The following is a 12,570-nucleotide window of genomic DNA, read 5'->3' on the forward strand; positions in this document are numbered from 1 at the left end:
AATTTTTAGTTCAGATTCTCATATTTAATTCATCTAGTATTAAAAATTTATAAATTTTTGTTAATGAACTTTTATAATATTTTAAAGACATTCCGGAATAATCATTTAAAAATTTAAAACTTTAAAGATTGTAGAATTTTTTTGATTCTATGAGGGGCTATATCTGCAACTTCATGCAGTAAAAATGTCAATTGTGAAGTAATGTCTCTTGCGTGCCAAAAAAAAAATTAAGATGGATTGGGGTGGATTTTATTACTCTAAAATATATATATCAGGATCCGTGGTGTCGGTTAAAAAACTTACATCAAATTTCAACCATTCAATCTAATTAATTCAATGGTTTGTAATGTTCTAAAAATTAAAAAGAGATTGACGAACACAGTGAGTTATTTTCTTTTTCCTTTTTACCCTCATCGTCTTTTACCAATCATTTCTGCATATTATCTTGAACATGTCCTATTATTGGAAATTAAACAAAAAGTAATAATATATTTATGAAAATATAACAAAATCTATTAAATTATTAAATAAAATATATGTATAAAAATATGTTAGCACACTCCTCCATGTTTGAACCATTGTTTGTCCTCAACCAATTGCTTAGGTAGAAAGTATTAGGAAAAGCTTACACACACAAAAAAAAAAAAAATCAAAAGACATAGGGACAATATGATTTAGAGTATTACTTTTACCACCCTATATCATTCTCGCGCGCCCTGCATTTTTGATCAAAATGGCCTTGAAGTTTCTGGATTTCATAATCCGAACTGGTGTTTTCCTTTGTTATAGGGTTAAAAAATGAGTTACGGATTTTTCTGGATTTTGTAATCCGGAAACTTCAAAAAATAGGGCGCGTTACATGATTTTTTTGGATTAGATAATCCGAACACCCCCTAAACACCCTTTTTCATGGGAAAAACAGTTCGGATTATATAATCTGAAATGTATCAGCACAAATTCTAAACATGTTTGTAACATGGATAGTCATTTTAGGGACAATATTAATCTTCCTAACTCTCATCCTTGTGTTTTGGGTCATTGATACATGTTCTTAGTTAAAAATTGGATCATTAATCTTTCTATAAGGGACTTCTTACGGGACTCCGCCCCTCAAAATCCAAAATTCCATCGTTTAGACCCATTTTTCATTTTTTTTAAATTTTTCATATTCTTAGAAAAATCCGAAAAAATTTGCATTAGTTTTATTTGATTTGTAGAATTTTTTGGTGGCATTTTTATATTTTTATGATTTTATTTGACAGGTTTTTAGCATTTTTTTTTACTTAGTTTTTTTGTTGTTTTTAAAAGCGAAACTCAAAACTGCTGAAATGTAAGAGGTGCATTCCTTGACACTTCAATACCTTCATCTAATCCAGCCTAACAGGAATTTAATATTTTGAATGAAACAATTGAACTGCTGGGTGAATATTTGAGTCATGGCGTTTAGCCGGCCAATTTGAATCTCCATTTCAGGGTAAGACAATTGACGTAGTTGGAAGGTGCATTCCAACTACAACAATTATCTTACCTTTGAATGAGGTAAATTCAAACTTGCCAAACAACATCTCTCAAGCATTCACCCGGAACTTTTATTGTTTCATTCAAAAGATTAAATTCTTGTTAGGCTTGGTTTAAATGATGGTATTCAAGTGTCAAAAGAATGAGGTACATTCCTTGACACTTTAATAACTTCATTTAAACCAGCCTAACAAGAATTTAATCTTTTGAAATGAACAATAAAACTTTTGGGTGAATGATTGGGAACTGTTGTTTGGCAAGTTTAAATTACCTCATTCAAAGGAAGACAATTGTCATAGTTGGAAGGTGCATTTCCCTACCTAATCACGAATTTCTGGCGGAATCAAACTTATGATGATATCTTCAGTTGATCTCAGCAACGTTACTCGTATATCGATCCACTGGAACATGATGTGCTCCCAAAACATGCTCGTCACGTTTTCGTCGTTCGTTAATTCCACCCAACTGAATGATACTCTCCCCTCGTCGAGCGTTGGACGTTTATACCGAACGTATTCCACCCTTCTTGTGTCTCTGGGGTTGACTCCTTGGTTGAATTCATTCAGTTCATCCTTGAGACTTCTTAACGTTACACCAAGGCACCGAACCTTCAATCTCTGAGGTTCTCCATCGTTGAATTCTGCATGAACGTCGATCCACCCGGCCATTGCTTCAAATCTACACAATGAGAAATTAAAAACAATCAATGAAAAACTCAATCAAACATCTCATCAAACACTTGGAGTGCAAATTATACATAAACCTTAAAACTCATAACTACAACATTAACATGCAAACATCCAAACACCATTAAGTAATATAAGTCATTTACATGTAACGTTGTATCATTTCTTGCAAAAAAATCAAAATTTAAACAAACCCTAAATTCTAAAAAAAAATCTCTGAAACTCAAAACTACAACATAAACATGCAAACATCTAAACATTTAAGCAACACAAGTCATTTACATGTAAACATTGTATGATTTCTTGCCAAAAAAAACCAAAATTTATACAAACTCTACATCTAAAAAAATTCTAATTTAAGAGAAAAAATCTAACATATAAACAGAAAAGTTTAATGGTGTTTGATTATGAAAACTTAATTGTTAATAGAGTGTTGTTTGATTTGGAGTTGAAGGAATTTTGGATTTTGCTGATTTGAGAGAGATTTGAGAAATTTTAGATGGGAATGAGGAAATGAGCTACTGTCTGTGTTTAAAACAACATGCAGCATGAGTTAAGTCACGCTGCACTACTTAACTCACGCAGAGTGAGTTAAATAACGCAGAGTTTAACACTTGCGTTACTTAACTAACGTATGGCATTTTCGGCAAGGCTGCAGGGCGCGAGTGTTTTGTGCTGGGTGAAGAGCAGATTTCATATATATATATATATATATATATATATATATATATATATATATATATATATATATATATATATATATATATATATAGTACATCTCTTATGAATTGGAGATCAACTAACTTTTGGAAATAATGACTTTGTGAGGATCACCCTATTTACTTTGATTAGTTGTATTTTATTTAACGAGCTTTTCATTTTTTCTCATCTTTTATTTTTCTTTCTTTTAACTCAAGATGAAGTTTCCTTTTTCTATGCTTGATTGCCCAATTCATACTCTAAAGACACCCAAATTGATAGATTTCATGTAAAGTATGGGACCAAATAGGTATTTTCTTTTTATGAGTCAAATGGGGTAACTGATTAACTAAAAAAACAAAAAAATCCTAGCGTGCTGCAATTTCATAAAAACATGTTTCACAAGAAAAATTAGTTTCAAAAAGGTTATGATGACAAAATACTAGCAATGATAATATGGTGTCGACAAGTAGTAATATTTATAAAAGTTGGTCTTTCGAGGATTGTGAAATTTCTACTCAATAATATTGATTGTTAATGGGATGTGTAATGGGGGTTGTTTGCACTAGGCACGTGTTTAGTTTGTAGAAAAGAAATAAAAGAATAAGATCAAGGCAAGGGGCATGATTATATTGTTCAATTCACTTTGAATTATTTGGCACCTACAAACTATATATGAATACAATGCTATTAATTTCTTAATTTTAATACCTTTGAACAAAATACTTGGGTAAATGTCTTGCTCACTAATTTTCTTCAACTGTTACTACTCTTTAATATGTCTTAAGTGAGTCATAACCTTTGAAGGTTTAAGTAACAATTATTATTAGTTTACGTCTTAAATTTAAGCAATAATTGAATGGTTAAAATAGGTGAAGCCAACAAAATTATGGTTAATAATCATTGTGACCTAAAATTGATTTATGGAACAAAGTTAGGGTTACATTGCCAACATAAAAAGCATTGAGAACAAGACTAACCAAATAATAATATTGCAATGTAATCCACTGAATATTCATAAGATAATTTAAAATTACATAATCGAACAATTACAGAGAGGATCCTCAACTAAACCTAATCAATGAAAAATTAATGTTGGTCGATATGACAAGGTAATACGTGCTAGAAGGGGGTGAATAGCGTTTAAAAACTTTATAGAGTTTGTAGCGAAAGCGTTTTTAGTAAATGTGAATTACGACTTGTCAGATTATGCAAGGTTCAATGAATATGACAAATATAATAAGACTATGCACAAAGATGAGATTATCTTGAATTGAGAGATTTGAAGTAATCCTAACACAATCTAATATTAATGAATTTCACACAAGTTACAAAACAAGTACAATCTCAAACCAACACTAAGAGCAATTATCAATTATGCCAACAAACACATGTTGTGTATTGACAATGAATTGAAACTAAGTGTGGTGATGACAGTGCATCAACATTAGTTATTTAGTCATATTTAGGTCTTTATTATAGCATTTAGAGAGTCAACTGCAATGAATTCATGGTGAAATCAAGCCAAAACAGGAACAAGAGCTCAAGAGAAGAAACTTCAAGAAACCAAGGAAAAATTGCCAAAGAACTAAGCATCGTGCCACATTTGGTGACTTTCGTGGCACGTTGAATGAAGCGTGGGACAAAGGATTCAGCTCTGAAAATTTCGTGGCACGAAGCAATATGCAACGTGCCACGATGGGTGATTTTGTCTGCTGCCACGTAGGATTAATGAAGCATCGTGCCATGACCAGACCATAACGTGACACGATGATGGGCTTTTTTTGAAACCCTAATTTCTTTCTATAAATATCCAGATGCTAGCAAGGGTTATGGTACTGATTATTATTGCGATTTTGAGCACTAAGGACGGCAGGAGACCAAGGAACAAGCCCTGAATCTCATCCCAACACCCTGTTGGTTAGATTTATGTATGTTTTCTCTTGTTATTTCTTATGATTGTTTAGCTATGAGTAGCTAAACCTTTAGTTTGGTTAAGCCATGATGAAACTATTGTAATATATGATTTTGTAGTTGAACTCTCTCTATGATCAATGCTATTCAGTTTTTATTCAGAATTACTTGTGTTTATTGCTTTTCATGTTATTGTTTTGTATGACTACTAGCCCTAGCTTCTTGCAATCACATGAATTGATATTAGGAATTGAATGACTACTAGCCCTAGCTTTTAATCCTGAAATAGTAATTTTGTTTAACTCAACACTAGAAGCCAAGAGATAGGAAATTGAGGGTTATGATACATGAATTAACCAGAGAGTTATAACTTAGGAAAGGGTTTTGAGTCAAGAGATTGATCAAAACCACTTAGTTAATTTATCGTAAAAACTGAGTAGTAATTGAGAATAAAGAGAGGTAGACTTTTCATATAGAGCAATAGCGGATTCACCGGCTTAACCATTCATCTCAATATAATTTTATTTCGAACTTTCTCTACTTTAATCAAATCTGATTAAAACAAACTTTTATTGCCCAAGGGCACCCAAATACAAACTTTACACATCCTAACGTATAACGTTCTTGCTAGAATTGAAATTAACACTTTCCTTGTGGATCGATATTTTTTACTACTTCGATAGTTTTTGGTACACTTGCCAGATATCTATCAAGTTTTTGGCGCCGTTGCCGGGGACTGTTGATTTATTTCAACAAGGCAATTACGTTATAATTTAGGATTTCTGCAATTTAATTTTCTGTTTTTATTTTAAATTTTCTGTTTCAGTATTCATTTGATTACTTTGTATTGTGCAGTGCTACTAAGGTATTTTGCTGTTTATGCGAGGTAAAGTGAGCTCCGACGATCTCGAATTCAATCCAGAAATAGAAAGGACTGCTAGAGCACTCCGGAAAGCTGTCCGGTTGCAAAGGTTGTCTCATTCCGTTCCACCGGGTATTCGAGAACAAATACTGGAGCAAATCTCTCCTGAATCTGAAACATCAGCTTCTCCTAAATCTGCTATCATGGGAGAACAAGTACCACCGAGACCTAAGTTAGGAGACTATGGGTTAGCCACTCATCGCGGTCAACTGACCCACACTTTTCAACCAGCTAACCCAGTTGCTTTCGACATCAAGACCACCGTTCTCAATGGGTTGAGAGACAAGCAATTCGATGGGACTGAAGCCATGAGTCCACATGAACACTTGAGCCGCTTTGCTGAAACTTATGAGTTTTGTGTGCAACCAGCCACCGTGTCTGATGCACAAAAGAAACTCAGGCTATTTCCTTTCACCTTAACGGGAAGAGCAAATGATTGGTTGCTAACAATACCGAACGGCACTGTCCAAACATGGGAAGAGTTAGAGCTGAAGTTCCTAGAGAAGTATTTCCCGATGTCTAAGTATTGGGATAAGAAGATGGAGATTTCAAACTTCAAACAAGGGGATAATGAGTCACTATATGATGCTTGGGAAAGATTTAATTTGCTTTTGAAGAGATGTCCTAATCATGAGTTCACTGAAAAGCAGTACCTCCAAATCTTTACTGAGGAGGTGACACCTAACACTAGGATGTTCTTAGATGCTTCCGCGGGAGGTAGTCTCAAGAGTAAAACTGATCATGAAACTTTAATTGAAAACATGGCTAGCAATGAGTATCGTGCTGAAGCGAAAAAGAAAGAAAGAAAGAGGAGTGTTTGGGGTGAGTGATCAAACTGCAATCTTAGCCAACCAAGCCGCCATGAACAAACAAATAGAGACTCTAACTAAGGAGTTTCAGAATTTCACCTTGGCACACAAGTCACAACAAGTGGCTGCAATCAGGTGTGATTTATGTGGTGAAGGACATGCTAACGGAGAATGTGTACCTGAAGGAACTAGTGAGGACGCCAACTACATGGGAAGCTATCAAAGGCAGAATCAATATTACACTCCACAGCAACAATAGAGAAAGCCTTCAGCTCTTGAAGAGACTATGATTAACTTTATGAAGATGACTCAAGGCAACTTTGAAGAGATGAAGAAGAGTCAAGAGGCTGAAAGAAAGAACAATGAAGCCTCTAGAAAGATGCTTGAAACTCAGCTGGGGCAATTAGCTAAGCAGTTGGCTAAACAAAACAAAGGGGGATTTTCAGGTAACACGCACGAGAACCCTAAAAATGATTCTTGCAAGGCTATTGAATTGAGAAGCAAAAAGGTTCTTGAACCTTTAGTTCCCAAGGCTCCCAAGAGAATGGTAGAGGAGGATGGTGAAATGGAAAAAGAAATTGAACATGGTGTAGTTGAAAAAGAGAATGATCAAGGAGTAGTTGAAAATGAAAGGAAAAAAACAGAGGGAGAAAAAAGTGAGAGATTGATAGATGAAGACTCAATATTAAGGAAGTCTAAGAGCCAATTATTGAAGGATGGAGATCAGCCACAAGTTGTTCCATCATATGTAAAGTTTCCCTACCCTCACTTGGCCAAGAAGAAGAAGAAGGAGGAAGGTCAATTCAAGAAGTTCATGCAACTTTTCTCACAACTTCAGGTGAACATTCCTTTCGGTGAAGCTCTTGATCAAATCCCTATGTATGCTAAATTCATGAAAGACTTGTTGACTAAAAGAAGAAAGCCAAAGGATGATGAGAACATTGCGCTTTCAGAAAATTGTAGTGCAATTCTTCAAAAGAAACTTCCACCCAAGCTAAAAGATCTTGGTGCTTTCACTATTCCTTGTTCTATTGGACCGGTAGACATTGGTCGAGCCTTGTGTGATTTAGGGGCAAGTATCAACTTGATGCCCCTTTCTATGATGAAAAAGCTGGGATGTGGTGAGCCTAAACCAACAAGAATGACCCTCACTCTAGCTGACAGGTCGATATCTTACCCTTTTGGTGTGCTTGAAGATGTGCTAGTTAAAATCAATGAGCTAGTATTTCCTACTGATTTTGTAATTTTAGATATGGCTGAAGATGAAGACATGCCACTCATTTTGGGAAGACCCTTCCTAGCAACATGTCGTGCTTTGATTGATGTTGAGATGGGCCAGCTCGTGTTGAGATTCCACAACGAGCATGTGGTATTTAACATTTTTGAAGCCATGAAACACCAAGCTGAAAATCCTAAGTGTTACCGGATCGATGTTATTGATGAAATAGTTGAAGATGCTTCTCGAAAACCTCAACCAACACAACCTATGGAAAAGACACTTGTTAATTCTATAGAAAATGATGAAGATGTTGAAGAGGTTGAGGTGAAAGATTGTGTTAAGCAACTTGAGGCAAGCAAAGAACAAATTCAGCAACCACCACTTGAAGACATTCTTGGTGAAAAATATGGGGGTTCGGAAACTTTGAACAATGAAAAAGAAAAAAATCCTGAATTAAAAGAACTCCTTTCCCATTTGAAATATGTTTTCCTTAGCGAGGATTTTTCCAAACCAGCAATCATCAGTAATACACTGACACCTCTAGAGGAAGAGAAGCTAATGAGAGTGTTAAGAAGTAATCAAGGAGCACTAGGGTGGAGCATCTCTGATCTTAAGGGTATTAGTCCAGCGTATTGCATGCATAAAATACACATGGAGGCTGAATACAAACCTGTTGTTCAACCTCAAAGAATACTAAATCCGACAATGAAGGAAGTAGTCAAGAATGAAGTACTGAAGTTGCTCGATGCAGGTATGATTTACCCTATTTCCGATAGCTCTTGGGTGAGTCCTGTTCATGTGGTACCTAAAAAGGGAGGAATGACGGTGGTGACTAATGAAAAAAATGAGTTGATACCTACACGCACCGTCACCGGTTGGAAAATGTGCATAGACTATCGGAGATTGAATTCTGCAACAAGGTAAGACCATTTTCCCTTACCATTCATGGATCAAATGTTAGAAAGGTTGGCTGGCCAAGCCTTTTACTGTTTCTTGGATGGGTATTCGGGGTATAATCAGATTGCGGTGGCTCCGGAAGATCAAGAAAAGACAGCATTCACTTGTCCTTTTGGTATATTTGCTTATAGGAGAATGCCCTTATGGGTTGTGTAATGCGCCGGCGACCTTTCAAAGGTGTATGCTCTCCATCTTCTCTGACATAATAGAGAAGAACATTGAGGTATTTATGGACGATTTTTCAGTGTTTGGTGAGTCTTTTGATCAATGCTTGTTTCACTTAAATGTTGTACTTAAAAGATGCACCGAAACTAACCTTGTTTTGAATTGGGAAAAATGTCATTTTATGGTTACCGAAGGTATAGTTTTGGGGCATAAAATAAGTGCTAACGGCATAGAGGTGGATCAAGCCAAGATAGAGGTTATAGAGAAACTTCCTCCTCCTCTCAATGTTAAAGGAGTTAGGAGTTTCTTGGGGCATGCCGGTTTCTATCGGCGTTTTATAAAAGATTTTTCAAAAATTTCCAAACCCCTTTGTAACCTCTTGGTCAAAGAAAATGATTTTGATTTTGATTCTGAATGTTTAAATGCTTTTTCTTTGATTAAAAACAAGTTGGTGACTGCACCAATAATCATTGCACCCGATTGGGAATTACCTTTTGAACTTATGTGTGATGCAAGTGATTATGTTGTTGGTGCAGTCCTAGGCCAACGAAAGAACAAATTTTTCCACGCAATTTACTATGCAAGCAAGGTTTTAAACGAAAATCAAGTGAAATATTCCACTACTGAAAAGGAATTGCTTGCAGTAATCTTTGCATTGGAAAAATTTCGTTCTTATCTAATAGGCTCCAAAGTTATTGTTTTTACAGATCATGCAGCTTTAAAATATCTCTTAACAAAAGGGGATTCGAAGCCTCGGCTGTTGAGGTGGATCCTTTTGTTGCAAGAATTTGACCTGGAGATTCGTGACAAGAAAGGAGTGGAGAATGTGGTAGCTGATCACCTCTCAAGGTTGGAAAATGAAGAAGTCACAAAGAAAGAGAGGGCCATCACGGTCGAATTCCTAGATGAAAAGATGATGGCTATTGAAGAAAGGCCTTGGTTTGCCGACATGGCGAATTTTAAGGCTGGTAACATAATTCCAGATGACATGGATCAGAACTAAAGGAAAAAGTTTTTCAAGGATTCAAACCACTATTTGTGGGATGATCCTTATTTGTTTAAGGTAAGTGCTGATGGTTTGATCAGACGTTGTGTTGCAGGTACGGAAGCCAATAGTATCATGTGGCACTGCCATAGCTCAGCTTATGGGGGCCACCATAGTGGAGAAAAAACAGCTGCAAAAATCTTGCAAAGTGGCTTCTGGTGGCCCACTCTCTTTAAGGATTGCCAAGAGTTTGTAAAGCGCTGTGTTGTTACCAAAGATATCCAAGTAGTATGAGCTTAACTTCATTGTTTTATAACTCTACTTCCCAAATTATATCCACCTTTCACCTTAGCCCCGTTATAACCCTAAAAGACCTTAAAAGTGTATACTTAACTCTGGCTTTGATTGACAGTTTAGAAATTTTTCAAGCTTATGGTAATACAGCAGACCTGCATGATGATTGTGTGACCCTATTCAAACAATTGCGTGGAGTTGTGGATTTGGAGGTAAGAGCTAGGCATCCGGTACATCATTACACCGGAAAGGAGTGAACTTTTTAAGCATATCATTGGTTGGTAAGTTGTTATCTCACTGCGATTTTTCCATTTGCAAATTGGATTCCTTGAGGACAAGGAATGGTTTAAGTTTGGGGTTGTGATGTCAGTGCATCAACATTAGTTATTTAGTCATATTTAGGTCTTTATTATAGCATTTAGAGAGTCAACTGTAATGAATTCATGGTGAAATCAAGCCAAAACAAGAACAAGAGCTCAAGAGAAGAAACTTCAAGAAACCAAGGAAAAATTGCCTAAGAACTAAGCATCGTGCCACGTTTGGTGACTTTCGTGGCACGTTGAATGAAGCGTGGGACAAGGGATTCAGCTCGGGAAATTTCGTGGCACGAAGCAATATGCAACGTGCCACAATGGGTGATTTTGTCTGCTGCCACGTAGGATTAATGAAGCATCGTGCCACGACCTGACCGTAACGTGGCACGATGATGGGCTTTTTCTGACACCCTAATTTCTTTCTATAAATATCCAGATGCTAGCAAGGGTTATGGTACTGATTATTATTGCGATTTTGAGCACTAAGGACGGCAGGAGACCAAGGAACAAGCCCTGAATCTCATACCAACACCCTGTTGGTTAGATTTATGTATGTTTTCTCTTGTTATTTCTTATGATTGTTTAGCTATGAGTAGCTAAACCTTTAGTTTGGTTAAGCCATGGTGAAACTATTGTAATATATGATTTGTAGTTGAACTCTCTCTATGATCAATGCTATTCAGTTTTTATTCAGAATTACTTGTGTTTATTGTTTTTCATGTTATTGTTTTGTATGACTACTAGCCCTAGCTTCTTGCAATCACATGAATTGATATTAGGAATTGAATGACTACTAGCCCTAGCTTTTAATCCTGAAATAGTAATTTTGTTCAACTCAACACTAGGAGCCTAGAGATAGGAAATTGAGGGTTATGATACATGAATTAACGTTCCAATATTACTTCCGCGGTTATTCAATCAAGTTAAGAGATTAATAGGGTTATAACTTAGGAAAGGGTTTTGAGTCAAGAGATTGATCAAAACCACTTAGTTAATTTATCGTAAAAACTGAGTAGTAATTGAGAATAAAGAGAGGTAGACTTTTCATATAGAGCAATAGCGGATTCACCGGCTTAACCATTCATCTCAATATAATTTTCTTTCGAACTTTCTCTATTTTAATCAAATCTGATTAAAACAAACTTTTATTGCCCAAGGGCACCCAAATACAAACTTTACACATTCTAACGTATAACGCTCTTGCTAGAATTGAAATTAACACAGTCCTTGTGGATCGATATTTTTTACTACTTCGATAGTTTTTGGTACACTTGCCAGATACTATCATGTGGTCTTATAGTAATGTGAGACAAATCAAATCAACGAACAATATCAAGTTTAAAGGTTTAAACCTAGATCACACCTAATTTCTACACTAGCAATTTATCAACATTCAAATACACAATTAATCAAAATTAAAAGGATAGAGAAGAGAGAAGACACTGAGATTTATAGTAGTTCGCTCTTTCGTCCTCGCTTCGAGCTACCTCCACTCTTCTTGATGGAAAATGTCTCCACCAAGGACTTCCAATAGAATATTGAATGTTTGATTACAATGTGATTACAAGAATTCCTTGAAACTACCCTTGTTCTTCCATTCCTATGCAATCATTTCCCCAATCTTCAAATAACCTTTGAAATTGGTGCTTCTTGATGTCTTTGAATCTTCAATCATCCGTGCAACCCTTGAAGTTCTTCACTCGACCTTTTCAATGTTTCGTATGGAAATTAAATCCCCTTGAACACCAGAACTTAAGAAAGAACCCCCAAGACCTTTGGAGGTGGAATGAGACTATTCACTTCACTTTAGAACCTTCATTTACCCAATCAATTTCCTTGAATGAACCAACTTACAATCCTTATAGAACTTTAGCAATATATGACTCAAAGAACAAAGTGATTATAAGAAATAATGTTTAATCTTGAAGAATGTATGAACAATGAGGTTTGGAGACTCTAGAAAGAATAAATGCAAATGATTCAAGCGTTTGAGTGTTATGAGGAAGTGACTATATATAGAAAAGGGTGGCAAGTGCAAAATTTTGGCCAAAAACAACATGGTGAATCGATTCACTAAATGTATGAATT

Source organism: Medicago sativa, chromosome 8 (genome assembly GCF_051527215.1).
Source record: "Medicago sativa cultivar Bolivia chromosome 8, Bolivia_mono, whole genome shotgun sequence".
NCBI lineage: Eukaryota > Viridiplantae > Streptophyta > Magnoliopsida > Fabales > Fabaceae > Medicago > Medicago sativa.